The sequence below is a fragment of the Marmota flaviventris genome, chromosome 15, assembly GCF_047511675.1.
Source record: "Marmota flaviventris isolate mMarFla1 chromosome 15, mMarFla1.hap1, whole genome shotgun sequence".
Lineage (NCBI taxonomy): Eukaryota > Metazoa > Chordata > Mammalia > Rodentia > Sciuridae > Marmota > Marmota flaviventris.
Genome location: NC_092512.1, coordinates 62,364,521 through 62,378,079, shown reverse-complemented (window position 1 = coordinate 62,378,079; position 13,559 = coordinate 62,364,521). Strand labels below are relative to the sequence as shown.

Here is a 13,559-nt window from a genome sequence, read left to right as displayed (position 1 = left end):
AAAAAAAAATAACAAGGGCTGGGGAGGTGGCTCAGTGATTAAGCACCCCTGGGTTTAATCCCCAGTGGCAACCTGGGAGAATCTGAACTCAGTAGATGTTAAAAGCAGTCGGTGAAAATCTAATAGGAACAAGATGCAGTCAATCCTCATTATCTGTAGATTTCATATTTGCAAATTCACCCACTATTAAAATTTCATTGTAGCCCCAAAATTAATACTTAAAAGCACTTTTACAGTCATGCTCAGGGTAGCAAAAACTTGAGTTATCCAACCCATCCGTTGGGCTGGGCTGAAACATAGCGACTCTCCCACCTTATTGTTTCAGCTTTCATCTAGTAAGTGAGGATCCTTTTCACAATATAGCGTCCTATCTTTCTCTTGCTTTCTGTTGGTGACTTGCTTTTTAAATGTTACCAAGGGTAATGCCGCCATGCTGTCTCACATTCCTAAGCACAGAGTCTGCGAGGAGCTTATGGAAAAACTGCACTTGTTAGAGAGACTTCCGTTAGGCAGGAGTTACAGTGCTGTGGTGTGGTGAGCTCAATGCTAATGAACTGACAATATATGTTCAATAAGGGGTCTTTAGACAGAAACTTAGGTAAAATAAGGTTTTATGGGCTGGTAATTATGTAGTGACAGGAACCCAACTCTGTGTCTCCCTGGGAATGATGCTTCAGTATTCATTAATTCAGGGTTCATGGTAACTTGGTAGAACAAAACTGTTGCAAATAATCAACTCACTTTACAAAGCTTCAAAATAGTTCCTAACAAAGTATTTATAGATTATTTTTTGACTAATAATTATCTTGTACTTATTAACTTAAGCAGGGAGAAAACAAGCAAATGCAATTCTATCCGGTGATCAAAGTTAACCTGATTATGGGGTGAATTAACACCTTCTGTCTCTGTTACGATGCACTAAGCATGGCATCATTTGGGTGGTAGGCCTATAAAACTACAAAAATCAAGAAAGGACATCAAACCTAAACTTCATTCTATGAAGTTAATGGTTCTTACATTTTAAAAAGATCAAGGTTATGCAAGACAAGGAAAAATGAGAAACTGATATAGATCAAAGGAGAATTAAAGACACAAAAACTAGAAGCCAGGTGCACTAGCACACACCTGTAATCCCAACTACTCAGAAGCTGAGGCAAGAGATTCACAAGTTCAAGGCCAGGCTTGAACTCACCAAGACCCTGTCTCAAATTTTTAAAAAAAAAATTTAAAGGGCTGGGGATATAGCTCAATGCATGAGGCCCTAGGTTTAATCCCCAGTACTGCAATAAGAAAGAGAGAGAGAGAGAGAGAGAAAGAAAGAAAGGACACAAAAACTAATACACATGGCCCTGGATTGGATCTTGGACATAAAGAACGTTATTGGGAGCAATCATCAAAATTTGAGTGGGGCCTATAGTTTAGATGTCAGCATTGTTTCGATGTTAATTTCCCATTTTTTGACGCCTGCCCAGTGATATAGGAAAGTATCCTTATACTTAGGAAACACAGGACAGTATTGGGATCAGGAAAACATTGTGTCTGTGACTTCCCAGAAGTGTTAATGGTTAAGAAATCATTATAGGGTGCAGGATAACTGGAGCTCTATGGGCTATTATTCTTCAGCCTTTATGTAAATTCAAAGTTATTTCAAAAACATCAAGTTTAAAAAAATTAAGTTAGCAAATTATTTGCTAAATCTACAATTTTACAACCAAATACCTAAATTTTTATGCTGCAGGATATATTTTAGATCGGTTTCTCAGTGTCATTTATAATTGTGTCCTTATAAAATCAAAGATGTAATAAAAAGCATGGTGAAGGAGAGGTGATGAGATAATGATGGTGATTATCATTTTTGATCATTTAATGCTAAGAAATCTTATAAATTCAATGATAAGAGCAGACTGACAGACCAAGAAATGCCTTTAAACAGTTGTACGCAGGAATAAAATTCCATTCAAAGCACCAAATTCAAGAGAATATAATATAAAGAGGATTATACTTAGAAATTGCTTTTAAAAGAAGTGTTAATTTCATTGTCAGATCCTTTGCTCCTTCAGGATAGACATCAGCAGCAGTGCCTGTGACCCCATCATCCTGTGCACCTGGACCAAGTGTTAACATTGCACTTCAATCCCAGCAGGGCTGTGTGGAGACACATTTGATGTGATCCCTCCTAGCAACTTTGCAAACCTTTATTAGAGTTTCAGAAAATTTGGTTTGCATGGTGTGACATCGATTCTTGATAAGGGACGGTATTGACAAGAGACTGAATCTGTCACATGAGGGCAGCGACCACAATTTATTCTTCTCCAAAGCGATGGAAATCACACTGTGATAGGAAGCAGCAGATATTTGGGTCTGTTATTTTTTGACCCCTAGGCCAACATGCTCCAGCATATGTGGAAGTATTTATGCTCATTCATAAAAAATAAATCTACAATTTAAAGTATCTATTAGTCCAAGGTCTTTGGAAGAATAACATTTTAAATGAGCATCCATTCCAGCAAACCTGAGATTTGAGGTCATTTTCAAGGGGGCAGAGGGATAAACCTACTGAGAGGTTATTTAGTGAGAAATGTATCCCATGGCGGAGAGGGATCTATAAGAACCCATCACGTGAATGCCTCTCACCTGTGGTTCCTTATATAGAAGTTGCAAGGTTTTAATGATGTGCCCTGATACCCCACAGTGAGCTGACTGGACCAGGGGAGGGGGCTGGACTCAAAGGTGCAGGCAGCCAGCAGGTAGGGAAGGCCAGGAGAGGGCTGGGCACCCCACATGAGCAGACAGGCCAAGCCCTTCACTTGCTTCCCTTAGAGTGTCTGCACTTGAGACATGCAGAGGAAGGACTGGGACAGCATGAATGTCTTGAATGAGAGACAAAACAAACAACAAAAAAAAAAACCTAGCAACAACCACAACAAAATATATATTTGAAAAAGACTTTCCCCAAAGGGGACTGACCACACGTAAGAGACAAAGGACCAGCTACTATCAACCCCACCACATGCTGCAGGTCCCGAGGAATGGGGCTCCCAGATGGCCTTCCAGTCTGACATCCTGTGATTATCTGACCATAGGCTCCATCCATGCCAGAAATCCTCGTCTCTGTGCTGTTTTCAGTATCCCCCACCAGTATCCTTGACAAATGTCAAATTCATCCATATGGTTCCAGATTAGCATCCCCTCTTTTAGGGAGCTGTCCACAGCCCCTCCAGACATACCCCTTCTCCCTCGCTTCCACTTCCAGGACACTTGGTCCAGTCATCAAGTCCAGTATCACTGTGTGTGTGTGTTTACCTGCCTGTTCCCTTTAAGAGACAATAAATGCTTTGAAGGCAGAACCTTGGTATATCTGTACTTATTTAGCTCCTGGCCTATGGTGGGCACTCAGAAAATAGACTTCAAAGGGGTTAGAGGCATAGCTCAAAGGAGAGTGTTTGCCTGTTATGCACAAGGCCCTTGGTTTAATTCCCAGCACAACACACACACACACACACACACTTGGAATGCATTCATTCATTAATATTCTTTAGTACATCACAACAATAATTTGTACTAAGACAATCTATCTGTATACTTGTGAGAAAATGAAGTTGATTCCACAGATGAGCTATTTGCTCCTGGGGACAAGATGCAGTATTAACAAAACAAGAGTCACAAGATGAAGGGTGGTCTACAGTGGTGGACCTACTGAAATGTCTGAAGGACACGATGCATGATTCTTTTCAATGCATGACTCTTTAAAGCTAAAGAATTCTTACCATTAAAGATTTCAGACAAAGAAAAATTAAAATGTTAATAGGAGGAGGAATATAATATTCATTTATACAATATTTCATCTATTCAGGATGTCTCGGAAAGAGGCATTTCATATGCTTAAATCTTTACAGAACTGAACAACTGCCTCTTGAAAGCAAAAACATCTTAAAGTAGCTGATGCATTAACAGATATTACTAGACAATCCACAGCCCAATTTGACATCTGCTTCGGGATTCAAAATTGTAATTGTGAAAACTAATTTCCCTATACTAATTAATTTTAGCATATTTTTTAGCTTTTCATTTATTTTCTGATTTTTTTTTTCCTGGTTGCTATAAAATTCTTTCTCCATGTCTGTTGTTTGTGTGTTTGTTTTTACCTGCTGATAGTCTCTTTTCTCATCAACTTTCTCTGTTATGTTCTTCTAGCATAAGCTATCAATTTTGTTCTTTTTACATTTTTTCCTAATCTAAATGGGGTAGAATGAGAAGCTGCTTGTTTTATTGTTATGCCAAAAACATGAATTATTACTATGAAGGAGTTGACTAAATTGTGTTACCTAGGAACTTATATTCCTTCCCAGGTATAAATTATATAAACATTAAATACCAAACACACATACTGAGCCCTCTTTATATTTTTTGTAATTTTCTGACCCAGATGTCTTTAGATGTACTATCTCTTGTAGAGAAAAAATTTTTTTCAAGTTTAGCAGCCCATGAAGTTTATTCACATAAAATACAGACCTTTCTAAGACAACTAACTGAGGTAAGAAGGAATAACATAAAATGAACTATTGTGTCTGTTTTGGGGGGTTTTGGTGGGGAGGGTAACTAAGAATTGAATCCAGGGGTGCTTTACCACTCTGCTACATCCCCAGCCCTCCTCGACCCCTAGATCTTTTTATTTTTTATTTTGAGACAGGGTCTCACTCCGTTGCTGAGGCTGGCCTTGAACTTGAGATCCTCCTGTCACACTGCTATGATTACAGGCATGCGCCACATGCCTGGCACAACAAACTGTTTCAAAGTGAATAATCCAGTGGTGTTCAGTAGAGTCCCATGTGGAACCACCACCTCTCACTAGTTTCAAAATGTAAATGCTTTCCTACAATAAAAATTTAACTGTTTCATTTTCAGGAATAGGATTGGAATTTGCTTTTGTTTTAGTCTTTACATATTTAGTACTTTCTAAATTTTCTACCATGAACATATTTAACTTTTATGATCTTAAAAAAAAGGAAAAACTTCAATTTTTAAAAAATGTGGAAATGTGTCATTCACCAGGAGAAATCTTCCCTGACTCAAGCAGCCAACCTATGAATTCCTTCCTTTCCTTCCTCTCACCTTCCTTAGAATGTACATACCTCAGTATTAAGAGTTAACATATTATATTGTTTGTATCTATTTTTCCTTTTGTCTCCCTTCCAGAGCTAGGACTGTAACTTTTCATATATGTTATCTTAAGTTCTTAGTCCTGTGATATTTACTCAACAAAGATATTTCACAGAGAGAGGACAAAAAAAAGAAAAAGAGAAACTTTCCTAAGATAGATACTGTCAGCCATCTACTCAACACTTAAAATGATATTTGGGGATCAGTCTAGTCCTTTCCTAAAAATCTTAGATACTATAATACCAGTGGCCAGTGGCTCAGGTGGCTGAGGCAGGAGGATTACAAGTTGAAAGTCAGCCTCAGCACTTTAGTGAGGCCCTAAGCAACTTAGTGAGAACCTGCCTCAAAATATAAGGAAAAATATAAATAAATAACAGGCTTGGTATTTGGCTTAGTGGTTAAGCACCCCTGGATTCAATCCCTGGTACAAAAATAAAAAATAAAAACTTAGATAATGCCAATTTCTCACATAAAAGAGCAATTGAACAAACAGATAAAAGGCAGCTTAAATGAATTAAAGTAAAACAAGGTATAAAATTCACATTGGACACAAAGAGACCAAAAGTAAAAGATGGAAACAACCAGTGTGGAAAATTGGTGCTATGTAAACAGTTGGTATTTTTATTGATATGTTATGAAATAATGCAATACCACCAAAATACAGGGTGCTTTTTTTTAAAGTGATTAAAATTTTTTCCCACTTTTTTATTGGTGCACTATAGATGTCCTAATGGTGGGGTTTGTTGTTCTGTATTTCTACATTCACACAATATAAAAAGGCAATGTGGCCAATGTCTCTGCACAGTACTTCCCCTGTCCCTCTCCCCCTCCCTCCCCCACTCCCTTCCCTCTATTCTACTGATCTCCCTTTGATTTTCAAGAGACTCCAACACACCTTTCTTTTCCTTTTTCCTCTCTAGCTACCACATGTCAGAGAAAACACAGTACCCAGGGTGCCTCTCTAAGGTGCAGAAAGCCCTCCCGAAGCAGGGGGTAGGGAAGGTGGTAGGAACATGGCAGAAGCAGCTTCTGGTGATGGTTACAGTTGAATGAGGCCAGCGAAGGGATCCTCTGGCCACACAACCTAAGGTTCTACATTCATTGTGTCTTAAAGTCCTGCTGGCCTTAGAGAAGGCCCTTTCCAGGGACAGACAATTCTCAGAAGCAGCAAAGGGCTTCGTCGACAAGACAGCATCTTACATAAGCAAACCTACCAATCCCAAGTCAGTGGCACCCACCACCACCTTGTCCAACTCTCACCCACCAAGCCATCATGCAGGGCCAGCTATCAGATCCCATATATACCCCACTGTACCCCACTATACCCCGACCCTTACGGACATAACTCGAAGCAGCCAACCCCAAACAGCTTCCCAAGAAAACCCCATAAAGGATCTGGCCTCACCCCTACTTCCTCCTCCTGACCAAACCTGGCGCTCTCCCTGGGGCCCTTGCACGCCATGGCCTGGCCCTTCTCTTGACCTTTCAGTAGTGTTGACCTCTTCAGTCACCACTCAGGTATCTCTAAAAATTAAAATCACCTGGGTATGACTACAGAACCACTTCCTTTAACACCTCTCCATAAAAGTCCTTGATTCCCTTCTTTTAAAGTATTTAATTTTAACTAAAGTATTTAAAGTATGTAAAAATATTTCCCCTTAGGGCTAATCTTTTAAGCCGTCTGATACATCAAAAGGCTGGTGGGACTATCACCCCATACCACAAAAACCTTAAGAACATCCTCGTGGCCAGCACCTGTGTTTTAGAGCAGGTAAAAACTCCTGCCTGTTACTCAGGAGCATCAAACTATTTTTTAGCCACGGCCTTTTGGCAAAACCAGTCTCTCAGGGTGTTCAACCTGGCCAACACAGGACCCACATTGCACTCCCTTCCTGCTTGTTTTTTATGAAACTAATTATGCCATGGGATATCCCCGATCCCAAGCCTCCACAAAAGTATTCCAAGTCCTTCCTGCACTTCAGAAGGCTCTGGTAAACAGTATCCCTGCTTAACTGGAGAAGAGCAGAAGGAACTAGATGGCACTGGTACATCACAGTCACCTCCCAGCTTAGTTGAGGGAGCCCTGAGCCACTTACCTACAGACAGGCGGGCAGAAAGGGCAGTAGTAGGGCCGAAATGCATCCTTAGTGGCTACTGGCCACAATACTTCCTGCTTATTTAAATCCAGCACTAGTGAGTATTTTCATGCATCTTTCTAAATGGATACTACTTGACGAGTAACACCACCGCTATTTTGCACTGATTCTGAAAAAAGATCTTTGCCGGGGAGTGGAGGGGGGCAGGCCTGTTATCATTTACCTTGTGCCTCATAAGTTATATGTCCAAATGTAAAAGTTTGGCTTATCACAAGAAAACAAAATAAAAATAAAATAAATGAAATAAAAGTAAAACAGAAATGAAATAAAGAATAAGAAACAGAGAAAACATAAACAGAGCAGGCTATGAAAACTGGAGAAAGGAATTAGTCTGGCCCTAAGACTCTTCCTGAGCTTCAAATTTGACTGAGTTTCCTGGCCACCAAAGCAAAAAGTTCTATAATCATCATAATCACAAATACAGAAACTCTCTAATTTCTTCATGGAAAACAAAGCTTTTCCTAACTCTCTGCTCTAAAGCAATGGCTGTCACAGTGTAGTCCCTGGACCAATAGCATCAGTATCACCTGAAACCTGTTAAAATGCTAATTCTCAGGCCCCAGTCCCAACCCAGATCTCCTGAATCACAGACTGTGGACCGAGGCCAGCAACCTGGGTCTTAAGAAGCCTTTCTGGTAGGGCTAACGTAGGCTAAGTTTGAACCACTGTTATTAAGAGATGAAATTTTATATGAAAGACACTGAGCAATGATCCTTTGGTAGATATGGAGAATTCAAACATCAGCTTTCATTGAAAGCTGCAAACCTAAAACTGAAATGCAGTTCAGAAAAGACAATATGCAAGAAGGCTAAGATAATGTGGGGCGCAGGCTTGTGGCTTTTGGTGGTCCCACTTTGCTGAGTCAAAAATCAGCCTTCATACAGCCCATGATATACTTGTTCTAAAACACCCAGCAAAGGGACATGTGCACGGGTGCTTAATATTCTTGGGAAACTCAAATTCAGAATTTATTCCTTCTGCCTCTCTCAAATAGTTCCTGCCCCACATTATCTGAAACCCTAAGACCATCTTCAGTACCTCCCCTCTTCTGTCATTCCCTGGCCAGTTGTCACAACCTACAGAAATGACCTCTTTCACAGAGCACAGTGGCATGGCACACGCCTGTGATCCCAGCAACTCGGGAGGCTGAGGCCAAAGGACCACAAATTTGAGGCCAGCCTCAGTAACTTAGAGAAACCTTAAGCCACTTAACAAGACTCTGTCTCAAAATAAAAAAAAAAAATTAAAGGGGCTGAGGATGTAACTAATGGTAGGATTTAATCCCCAGTACCACAAAAGAAAAATAAACAAACAACCTCTGGGGCTGAGGTTGTGGCTCAGTGGTAGAACACTTGCCTGGCATGTGTGAGGCCCTGGGTTCAATCTTCAGCACCATAAATAAATAAATAAATAAATAAATAATAAAATAAAGATCCATTTACAACTAAAAAAAATATTTTTTAAAAAAATGACTTTTTTCTTCCCTCCTCTCATTCAAGAATTCATTCATTAAATATTTATTGAATACTGGTTTTTGGTATCCTAGAGGGGGTCCTGGACCCAATGCCCTAGAGACACCAGGTGACAACTGTACATCATTGGTTATTGATGAGTGCTAAGGAGAAAAATAAAAGAGGGGAGGAGGTAAGAACCATTGAAAGGGAGGTTGAAGGTTTGTTTTTTTTTTTTCTTTTAATAGGGTGGCTAAGGAAGTCCTCACTGAAAAGTCCTCTTTGAATAATATATCAAAGAAAGTAAAGGGCTATAGGGAAAACATTGCCAGCATAGGAGTGGCAGGTGCAAAGGCCCCGAGATACATACATGCCTGACACATTTGAGGACCAGCAATAAGTTCATCATGGTTGCAGCTGAATAAACAAATTGACTGACAGGCGATGAGGCGGAAGAGATAATCAGTGTTAGGTCAGGTAGGTCCTGTAGGGAGGAGACTTTTCTATAAATGAGAGAGGAGACCCAGAAGCTCTGAGCAGTAGATCCCCCTTGCCACTGTGTGGAAATCCCCAGAAGTAGGCAGGGAAGGTACAGGAAGACCAGTACAGCAGGACTTTCCTACTCTTCTGGTCAAACCTCACTTGGGCTCTGTCCCAGCTTTCTTCAGGGGCCCCCTTCTTCCATTCTCCTCCTTTCCCCCCTCATCTACCTCATCTAACTCTTGGAGTGCTTCCAAATGCCTGCCCACACCTTTCCTTCCAAAAAGGAAACCATTCTAGCAGGACATGGTGGTTCACAACTGTCATCCCAACTACTTGGGAGGCTGAGGCAGGAAGATCGATGGGAGTCCAGGAATTTGAGGTCAGCCTGGGTTGCACAGCAAGATCCCAAAATAGAACAAGCAAAAATTCAATGGAAAGCTTAAACTGATAATCTCCACAATATGGCCTCACCTCCCCTTCCCAGCTCTATCCCCCAGTCCCTGCTACACATACTCAACACACCAAGTGCAATAAACTTATTCAGCATTTTCAAATACGCAGGCACAGTCCCCTTCTGTCCTTTTGTTCTCTCTGCCTGGAACCCGCTCTCTACAAGGGTCATCTGAAGCCCCTCCTGCTCCAGGTAACCTTTCCCAATTCCTCAGTTGGTCCTCCACACCGTGTGTCTATCCTTTTTATGACCCTTAAAATATTTCCACCATTATCGTCCTGTCTCCCTCTGTGGACTCCAAGCTCTCTGAAGACAAACATGGCTCCCTCATTTTATAATGCCCATGGCATGGAGAATGGAACCCTCCAGAAGAACGACTACACTCTGAGTTTAGTGATGCTGACGTTATCCTGTAATGGACAAAAATCTGTAACTTTCAATGATTTCTTTAATTTCAGTTCACGGCCTCAAACTATCTTATTTAGTTAAGCTATAAAAATATTGCACTCTAACACCGACAAAACTCTAGCAGAGAAGCACGATCTGTTATATTTTGTGCCAAATTAATAACCCTAAGCAATTTGGCTTAAAAGATTTTAAAAAAAAAAGACAAAAAAGGAAAATTTTTCTTATGGTTCACTGTCACCAGAAGATTTCTATATAGAAAGATGCCCAGTTAAATTTAGAAGGCTTTAAAACACTGGACCTCAAACCACAGGAACACTGATCCGCTTAAATATTTTAAGTGTTTATTTTTATTGGTAGGATTTTGATAGAATCAATGTTAATCTCTTTTTGGAAAGGTAATGCAGACACACTGAGAATTCGACTTCACCCTTTGTGGTGTATACACAGCCTTACTCCTGCATAATTTATAGTAAGAATCTGGAAACACTGAGTCAGATTTTCCCATCATCTGTCACGAAAATGTGGAAGCAGGAAGTGGAAAGTACAGGGTGTTTTCTTCCAGCATCTCAGCAAGAGAACTTCCAAAAAGGGAACCATCCTAGCAGGACATGGTGGTTCACGACTGTCATCCCAACTACTTGGGAGGCTGAGGCAGGAGGATCGATGGAGTCCAGGAAGTTTGAGGTCAGCCTGGGTTGCACAGCAAGATCCCAAAATAGAACAAGCAAAAAGACAAAGGCATCATTCTGTATAGCCCAAATAATTTTCTTCTTACAGAAGTGTATGTCACTAACCCAGCTATGGTTCCACATCCTCTTTAAAATAGTTTGAATTGATGTCCAAATATCACAAAAAAACATGAAGACCAAAAGAAGCTCTGTTCCAGAAACAGAAGGAAAAAGAGGATCTGAAACTCAAACTCAGATTGAACTCAAAATGAAACTTAGCAATCATTCTTTAATGTAAGATCTTCATTATGAATCTCAGCCATGTAATACAAATTATATCAATAGTGGAATAATCCCCAAGGATTTACTTTGTCCTTTTAAAAGTCAGATTCAATATTAGACTGTTACTTGAGGATGATATGCATTCCATACTCTAAAAGAAATCAATGTGTACAAGATAAACATGAATTAATTTTAAATAATGTAAATTGAATATTCCAAAATCGTCAGTATGTTTGAAGCATTGTTAGCAAAAGATTTTCAGCATAACCTCATTAAAGCAGTATTTCTTTCTAATGAGATAAAATGACTATTGAAGTTCCAGTCTAGATCTGATTAGAGAATCCAGCACAGACGGAAGTAATAAAATAGATCAGCTCTGAGTCCCAACCAGGAATTTTAGCCAAGAGGAATCTATCATCATAATCCAGGGTCAGGGTGAAAAGGAGAATTTACCAGAAATACTAACTAGAAACTGATTTTACAAACCAGAAAGCCATTACCGTTCAAAGACTTCTCTTATTCTCTCCTGTATCAGAAAATATCCTGAACCATCAAATTCAGTGTAGAAAAGACTAGAACAAGAATCACTAGCAGGACAAGAAGCTGCCCCCCCCCAAAAAAGAAGCACCATACAGATTAAATTTCCAAAAATCACTTCTGAATTCTGTGAGGTCTTTTCACCATTGTTGACCCTGTGTATCTAAATATGGGTCCTGCAGAAACATGCTCCCAGACAAGGATTCAATGCCAAGTGATTGGTTGGGGAGGTTCAGGGAGCGCCAGGCAGGGAATGAGGTGGCCATGGTGCTTGAGAAGTGAGCAGCCTTGAAGGATATAAAAAACACCTCAAAATCGCCTCATCCAAGAGCTGAGTGTTTACTGCCATTTAGTTAAGACTTCCTTGTCTAAAGTGCATCCTCCAAAAGAGTTTCCACCCCATTGACACTTTTGATATCTGACATCAAATACCTTTTTTCCACAATCCATTCATATATTTTCACATTCGAGTCATCTACTCCTAAACTACAAAGCATACCATTTTATCTTACCTATGCCTTTATGTCTCCCTTGAGTCTACTTTATATTCTCAATAAATTAAGATTCTAGAGACATTTGTCATGTTTTAAATTCTTTAACATCAACTTTGTTATCAATTAAGTTGTTTAAACAAACAAACAAAAAAATGCCTGTGAGAGTAGCCATAATGGTCCATGATACATCCATGAAAAATCGTGGGCTGGTCTACACGGAAAGAGCTCAGACCCTACTAACATCCAGAGAATGCTTTATGTGATTAGAGTATAAGAGGACATTTTGGCAGTTCCAAAAGTACTGTCACAGAATGGGGAGGGAGAGGGCCAAATTAAAAATTAACCAGCAAGAAGCTTTTTCAATGAAATGTCACTTGACTTATTTTCAGCAAATAAACAGTCTTTTAAAAATGGTCCAATCTAACCATCATTCCTCTTGGCCTGCATGGACAGGTCTACAATAAATTAGTAACTTTGTTCTATGCCTGAAAGTTTCCTCTTCAGTCTTACTGAATACATAGTAAAAAGGAAATGATAGAAGCCTAGGTAAATTTTATCAATCTTACTAACATACACACTTGTTAAATATTATGCTTTATAAGTTATACAAAAAAATTAATTCAGAAAATAGGCCAAAATGAATGGAAGGGTAACATCATAGGTTTCTTGGATTAAAGGGACTCACTACCCTTCAACAGATACATTAAATACTGAGCAAAGATTGCCTGGTTAGTACCAATTTGAATTGATTAGGTTTTAGATTGGCTAATTTAACTTTTATTAACTCATTATTTTAAAAGAAATAAAAATTAAAATAAAAAAACAAACAACAACAACAAAAAAAACCCAGATCAGTGATTTTTTCCATCACTGAAAATTTCTGGATGGTTTTTCACTGGGTTTGGAGGCCCAGCTATCCTTCTCCAAGGATTGGACATTTGACAGAGCCATTTTGGAATGAGAGTCCTTTTTAGTGCTGGATCTTATTCTTAGGTAAGAATCAGGCCACATTACCAAACTACCATTCCCCTGAAACAGACCATCTATTTCACAGTGCATTCAGTATTTTAAAAAGCAGACATCTCTACTTACGGTAAATGGTACATCTAAACATCTGTATCTTTATGAACTAAATCAGTGCTTCTCAAGCTATCTGAGAGAAAGAACCTTTCCATTATCACTATTTCCAATCTGTCATCTACAGATACTTTTGCAATATGCATTCATGATAAATTATTATAAAATTGATCTTTTTAAAATGCAACACATAAGCCCAACTGTTTAAGTATTATTAGATGCAACAGACGTAAAATTATCTTGCCAAATTTCTAAAAACATTTTGCATCTCTTTCTCTTCATTTCAATACTTAACTGGCCACAGGCCAGAAACAGATACTGTGGGCCGTACTGGGACCACACTTTGAGGAGCACTGATCTGAAATACCATGCATGTATTTATTCAAAAGATA

The 13,559-nt window shown here is 39.3% G+C and overlaps 1 protein-coding gene across 1 annotated transcript in view; it reads right to left on the bottom strand.

Annotated features, from left to right (window-relative positions):
• The window catches only part of Slco5a1 (solute carrier organic anion transporter family member 5A1), a 141,605-nt gene that overhangs the window by 61,347 nt on the left and 66,699 nt on the right, over positions 1-13,559 (bottom strand). The window lies entirely within an intron of this gene.